The following is a 7,188-nucleotide window of genomic DNA, read 5'->3' as shown; positions in this document are numbered from 1 at the left end:
ATAGTTTATGTTGTATTTGATGCAATATAAAACTATAGGCTATATTATGTTATATTTGATATAACATATAGTGTATATATATAATAATATAGTTATTTTATATATATGTATATATATATTATTTTAATAAATTAATAAAAAAGGGATGGAGTTATAACTCCCTCCCCACATTCTCTCAAGAAAAACTAACGTGTGATTAAAGAAGTTAAAAGGATCATCTTCTTCCTCAATTCACACAGAGAAGAAGTGTTCTCTCCAAGAGAAAAGTTCACTATAGAAACTGAAGGATCTCAGACCAAGAGTTTCGTGAGCGTGTTCAGATTGCTCCAATTTCACAGTGACCGAAATACAAAAGATATACATTCAACACATAGAGTTATTCATATTATTCTAATTATCGGCATGCTCAGAACACAATAAATAATAGGGAAAGGGTTCATACTAGTTGAAGACTCTCTTCGAACTTCTGAACCCAATGCAGTGAAAAACCTCCAACAGATCTACCAACACCCGGTGGGTATGTCGACTGCAACAGCATGATCAGTACGAACGCAAACACTGCAACGAGGACGACACCACCACTAATGAAACCCAGGTATCCTCGGAGTGAAAACCCAAAGAGTGGCTTTGGTGAGTTTGGTAGAGAACGGAATGCGTCGTGTAGACGATAAGCAAGTGGGAGATAAAACTGTGCTATCGTATAGCAGAAGTGTTTATCATACAGAAGAGCTACACGATCGTGTATGAAAAGCTGAACAATCGTATAGGAAAAACGTATACGATCATTTAGAGAAATCGTGAGGTAGACGATTGTTTAGACGGAAGAGCAACTATCGTATAGTCTCTCGGGCGATCGTTTCACGAATTCTTTTGGGCGGACGAAAAATATGAATGCACCACTTTGAAAAATGAACTCTTTTCATTTTTAACCCGCCGATTACCATAACAACGCTGCCCACTACCCACGTTTGAACGTGGAAGAATTGGTTATTTATCATATAATTAATCAATTAATTAATTAATTAATATAATCATATTATATTTATATCCTATAGTTTGATATCACATATCTACTATAGTATTTTCTCCTCTACTTGATATAAATCATATTTATATCTAATTTCCTCCAAAATAATGTATCTCATACATTTAGCCAATTATATCATATATAATTAACTAGTCCAATTATATCATATATGGGTCCTCTTCCAAAATAATGTATCTCATACTCGAGGACCCTCTTCCAATGATTCAAGTAAAGCCCACAACTCTTGCTTGAATCCTTTAATCCCAAAGAGAATACAGAGGGTCCTCGAGTGGTGGTGTTCATATATGAAGAAGGAGATCTGCGAGGAAGTAGTTCCGTTCTTGGCTTGTTCGAGGGATTCCTTGAAGAAAGAGTTCTTCAAAGGTAAGGGTTTCTGAAACCCTTTGTATTTTTTTTAAGCATGTTGTAATTTTAAGTAAATGCATATCTGCTTGTTGTTTTATTGTAATATTTTTATGTTCAATAAAATGGAATTTGAACAATCTTTGCATCCGCTCAAAAGATTTTTTCTGAAAATTTCCTTCACTAAGATATTGGAACCACGTTCAAGACTGTGCCTATTTGTAGGCTACTCCAAAGGAAGGAGAGGTGGTTACTTCTTTGATCCTAAAGAAAACAAAGTGTTTGTATCGAAAAACACTACTTTGTTTGTAACGAGACCACATAACGAAGCATAGACCTAGAAGTAATATTGTGTTGAATGAAATTTTCAATGAAACTACTGAATCTTCAAAAAGAGTTGGTTAAAAACCTAGTACCTCAACAAGAGTTGTTGAAATAGGATCATCTAGTAGGTCAAATCCACCTCAAGTGTTGAGGGAACCTCGACGTAGTGGGAAGGTTGCGAATCCACCTGTACACTATATGGGTTTAATAAAAATCCTGACTATGGTAGCTGATGGTGAAGTTGAGGATCCATTTTCTTATAAGAAGGCAATGGAGGATATTGACAAAGATGAATGGATCAAATTACTGAATCTCGAAATGGAGTCTATGTACTTTAATTTCGTATTGGATCTTGTAGATTAACCTAATGGGGTTAAACCTATAGGTTGTAAATAGATCTATAGTGGAAACGGGGTGCTGATGGGAAGGTGCAAATATTAAAGGCTAAATTAGTGGCAAAGGGTTATACCCAGGTTGATGGAGTTGACTATGAGGAGACTTTCTCAGCTGCTGCCATGCTTAAGTCTATCCGGATCCTCCTATCCATTGCCTCATATTATGACTATGAGATTTGACAGATGAATGTCAAGATTGCCTTTCTGAATAGCAATCTTGAGGATGCCATTTACAAGGAGCAACTCGAGGGATTCATAACCCAAGGTCAAGAGCAAAAGGTTTGCAAGCTTAATAGATCCATTTATGGTCTGAAGCAAGCTTCTCGATCTTGGAACATAATATTTGATACTACGATCAGATCTTATGGCTTTGATCAAAATGTTGATGAGCCTTGTGTATACAAGAAGGTCATCAATAGTTTAGTGGTTTTTTTAGTGTTATATGTAGATGATATCCTACTCATTTTTAATGATGTAGGTTTACTGACTGCAGTTAAGAACTAGCTAGCGACCCAATTCCAAATGAAAGATTTGGGAGAGGCTCAGTTTGTTCTGGGTATTCAGATCTTTATAGATCGAAAGAACAAAATGCTAACTCTATCTCAAGCATCGTATATTGACAAGATGCTTGTCAAACATTCGATGCAAAACTTCAAGAGGGGCTTATTGCCTTTCATGCATGGAGTGACATTGTCTAAGGAATAGTGTCCTAAGACACCTCAAGAGGTCAAGGAGCTGAGACAAATCCCCTACGCATCGGTTCTGAGTAGCTTGATGTATGCCATGTTATGTACTAGACCTGACATCTGCTATGCAGTGACGATAGCCAATAGATATCAATCTAATCCAGGATTAGATCACTAGACCGCGTTAAAAACATCCTTAAGTATCTACGGAGAACGAGAGACTACATGCTCATGTATGGTTCTAAGGATTTAATCCTTACGGGATACATGAACTTTGATTTTCAGACTGATAAGGATTCTAGGAAATCCACATCAGGATCAGTATTCACTCTTAACAGAGGGGCATTAGTATGGAGAAGCACCAAGCAAGGGTGCATAGCTGACTCCACCATGGAGGCTGAGTATGTAGCGGCTTGTGAAGCGTTTAAGGAAGCTGTTTGGCTCCGAAAATTTATGACTGATCTGAAAGTTGTTTCAGACATGTCAAAGCTCATCACACTTTATTGTGATAATAGTGGTGTTGTGGCTAATTCTCGAGAGACTAGGAGTCACAAGTGCGAGAAGCATATAAAGGGAAAGTATCATCTCATCCGAGAGATTATGCATTGAGAAGACGTGAGTGCCACACAGATAACTTCGAAGCACAATATTGTTGATCTATTTACAAAGGCCCTCATGGCTAACGTGTTTGAGGGTCACCTACAGAGTATGGGTCTATGGGACAGGCCACATCTAGACTAGGGCAAGTAGGAGATTTGTATTGGATGCGTGTTATGCCCTAGTTTATTATTTATGTACTTTGTATTTTGACTATATTGTACACTTCACTAGCTTTAGGTCAAGTGGGAGATTGTTGAGGTTGATGTCCTAAATCTATAGGATCCTATAGTTTGTAAATGTATTGAACAAACTCATTGTTTATTTAATAAAATATATGATATTTTATTCAATATTTTAGTTGCATTAACCACAAACCAATAAACTAACATCTAAGTTATCTTGTAACTTAAATATGTATGTAAAGACATACAGGTGGATCATGTTTAAGTGATAACCTAAATGATCTATAGTAGATGGATAAGGTTGGGTACCTTATCCTGGTGACACTACGAGTATGACCCGCTTTGTAGGTGTTACAATTGTTGTAAAGTGCTACAAATGATATGATCTTGATCATTCATGTATAGACATGTGAGCGGGGATATTCAATACAAAGGAGTTTGTGTAAGATCGGGCCACGAAATTTTTAGTCTCGTTATATAACATTGTTCATAATAGATATTTACATTTCACTAGGATGACCATAGGTAACACGACCTGAATCTCGAGTGAGTTGTGAACTTTTGCCTATAAGGGTGGTCCTTTGATTTATACGGGGGACAGTAGCCAGATCGCCGTCTGAACAAGCCTACCATTTTGAGGATTCATTTGATTAGGAAGTTGGAAACACAAATACTACATATTAAGGAATTCACTCTTTCCCCGAGGTCAAGGTAAGTAGATAAGTTGCTCCCTTAAGGGCTGATTTTGAGGTTTGAACAATGTGGTGTCACACCTTCTCCTGGCCTGAGAAGGTTTGGTCATAGTTAAACTATGATCTATTGTTCATTAGAGGGATCAGTGATACTTAAGGAGTTAGATGTAACTACAGGGGAAAAACGGTAATTTTGGCCTAGCTGTACTTATGAGCAATTTGTAAAGGATCATCGTACTATTGATTGGTTATATCCAATGGACACAAAAATATATCTGCAATGTGAAGAGTGTAGCTGTTGGTCTCTAGTGGAGTACCCGACAGTTAACGGATAGTGAATGTTTCAATTAAAGAGTTTGATTAAATATTCATGTAAAGTTGAAGCTTCAAGCTACAGGTCTATGAGGTCCTCTTGATAGCTCAATAGGATAAAATGAGAATCAGTTTTTTAATTAATTTAAATTATTCAAATTAATAGAGAGATTTTATTATATATGATATAATTAAGTTATTTTAATTATATGTGATATAATTATTATACTGTATTTGATACATTATAGCTTAATTGAGAGGAAATAAATATTTGAGTATGATTTAAATATTATCAATATCAATTGGATTCATAATTGTTAAATTTAATATAAATATGATTTATATTAAATGCTATATAAGAGAGAAAATAAACTATAGGTTATATTATATGTGATACAATATTTAAATTAAAGGTTATATGTTATATCTCTCACACACACAGAGATATATATATTAAATGTCATTTTTTATTTTAAATAAAAATGAGGCTCCCTCTTTTCTCTCCACTCACGTAAGTGGGTGGTTGTTATATTTATTTATTTATTCTTTTTTTAAAAAGGAGGGGTTTCCTCTTGTTTTTGACAGACTTCTTGGACGAAAAAGAAAAGATAGAAGAGTTCTGTGAGTTTTGAATTTTTTTTAGTGAACAATCTTTAAAAGGTATTCTACTCTATTCAAAACTTTCCTTCATTCCAATTCTTTACTCATGTGTTCACTTAATCCTAAGGATCTCACAACAACACTTACCATGCATCCAAAACCCCCTGGTATGTATCTAACATGTCCAATCCTACCCTCACATGCGTTCAAGTCTGTCCTCTCCTCTCACAATATGTTCCACTTGAAATGTCTTATCCAAGGTTAAGCCTTTATTCCTCCTATCCATGGTACTTAGTCTATTTTTCACTTTCCTAGACCAACTTGAAGTTCCTCCAAGTTCACAGCATAGGTCGTACACTTAGCCAGATTTCCTACTATGCTATGAGTTCATAGCATAGTTTACATACTTAGTCAAAATTTTTACTTCAAATAGGAAAGATATGATACTCTCAATCGAATGTTTTGCACGTAAAGAAGGTAAATATTTAATTTAAAATCCTTTAAAAGGTAAATATTGAATTTAAGAGATTTTTAGGGATGTTGTCTATCTAACTTTTCATGACATTTTTTTAAGAATGTTTTAGGGATGCATTTTCAAAATAAAAAAGAGGGTAAAGTGGAAAAAAATACAATAAATGATTACACATTTTAGACATTTTTCATTAAAATCTAAAAATAGACATTTTTCAAATTCAAACCCACCGTTTTAGACATATCCTGCAATTTCTCAAAATCATACAATGTAGTCAAATTTAATTTAATATTTTGTATTAACTTGCTAGAATTTGTTGTCCTTTTCATAATATGTTCAGTATTAATTTGTTAGAATTGATTGTCCTTCACATAATTTAAACATGTTTAATATTAATTTACTCTCTAGTTTTCTTAAATTCCCAAACCCCACTTGTATGTGTCTTAAATTTCAGAAAGACGTCTTTATGATCCCTAAATTTTAAAATATTATATTTTTATTTTTAAATTTTAAATTTAATTTTCATTTAGTCTCTAAATCTTAAAATGCTACTTTTCTACCCTTCGATTTAGTTTATTCGGATCGAAGTTTCAATATTTTACACTTTTGTCCTAAGATTTCATTAATGTTTGCTTTTCATCTTTGACGTTTACTTTTAGTTAATTAATTTAAAATCATTAAGATGTTTTTTTTTAATTTTTTAAAATATTGATGAAAATTTAGTGAAAACTAATTTAATTATTATTTTTAAAAATAATTGATATACATGAATGTTGAAAAGTAAAAGAGAATATTTAATAAGAAATCAAGACGAAAAATGTAAATCTTAAAATCTAAGAACTAAATGAAAACAAAACTCATAATTCGAAGGCAAAAATGTAACAGTTTGAATCCTATAAACCAATAGAAATTAAACTCTCAAAACTAGACATTTTAAAATTCAGGGACAAAATGAAAAGTAGATTCAAAATCCATCTCTAAGTCATGGATATGTTTATGTTATATGGATTCTATAGGGTAGCTCTCGTGATAAAGAAAACTCATTTTATAAGAACTACAACAAAATTTGGAATAGACCACAGTAATTATGATGATCAAATTAGATTGTTTAGATCACAATTTTTAGGATCTTACTTTTTTTTCTAGTATAATCAATTCTATAGTCCGTCATGCTTTGAAAAAGAGAGTGATTCAATTAAACAACGGTTCTATGGTGTAGTGGTTAGCACTCTGGACTTTGAATCCAGCGACCTGGGTTCAACTCCCGGTAGGACCTCTCTATTTTTCGTTTATTTATTTATTTTCATCACCATTGCCCTTTTCATTTAGCTATCTGCATCAACATTTCTCTTCTGCGAACCCTACCATAGAATCTTCTTCTCTCTTTCACTGAGTATCATTCAAGCCTTTTCGCCATCACATTTTTATTCCACTTCACACGAAGCTATAAAGGAATATTTCGAAAGAACAAAAAAAAAAAAAAAAAGTTAAAAGAAACCACTATTACAAAATTTGGAATAGATCACGATAATTGT

The 7,188-nt window shown here is 33.5% G+C and overlaps 1 non-coding gene across 1 annotated transcript; it reads left to right on the top strand.

The window, feature by feature from the left end:
* Nucleotides 1–6,857: 6,857 nt before the first annotated feature.
* Nucleotides 6,858–6,929, top strand: TRNAQ-UUG (transfer RNA glutamine (anticodon UUG)). The gene has a single exon. It is a non-coding gene; the product is annotated as a tRNA-Gln (tRNA).
* Nucleotides 6,930–7,188: the final 259 nt, after the last annotated feature.

This window comes from Benincasa hispida, chromosome 5 (genome assembly GCF_027475165.1).
Source record: "Benincasa hispida cultivar pf3 chromosome 5, pf3_genome.v1.1, whole genome shotgun sequence".
Lineage (NCBI taxonomy): Eukaryota > Viridiplantae > Streptophyta > Magnoliopsida > Cucurbitales > Cucurbitaceae > Benincasa > Benincasa hispida.
This window is presented reverse-complemented; position numbering and strand designations above follow the sequence as displayed.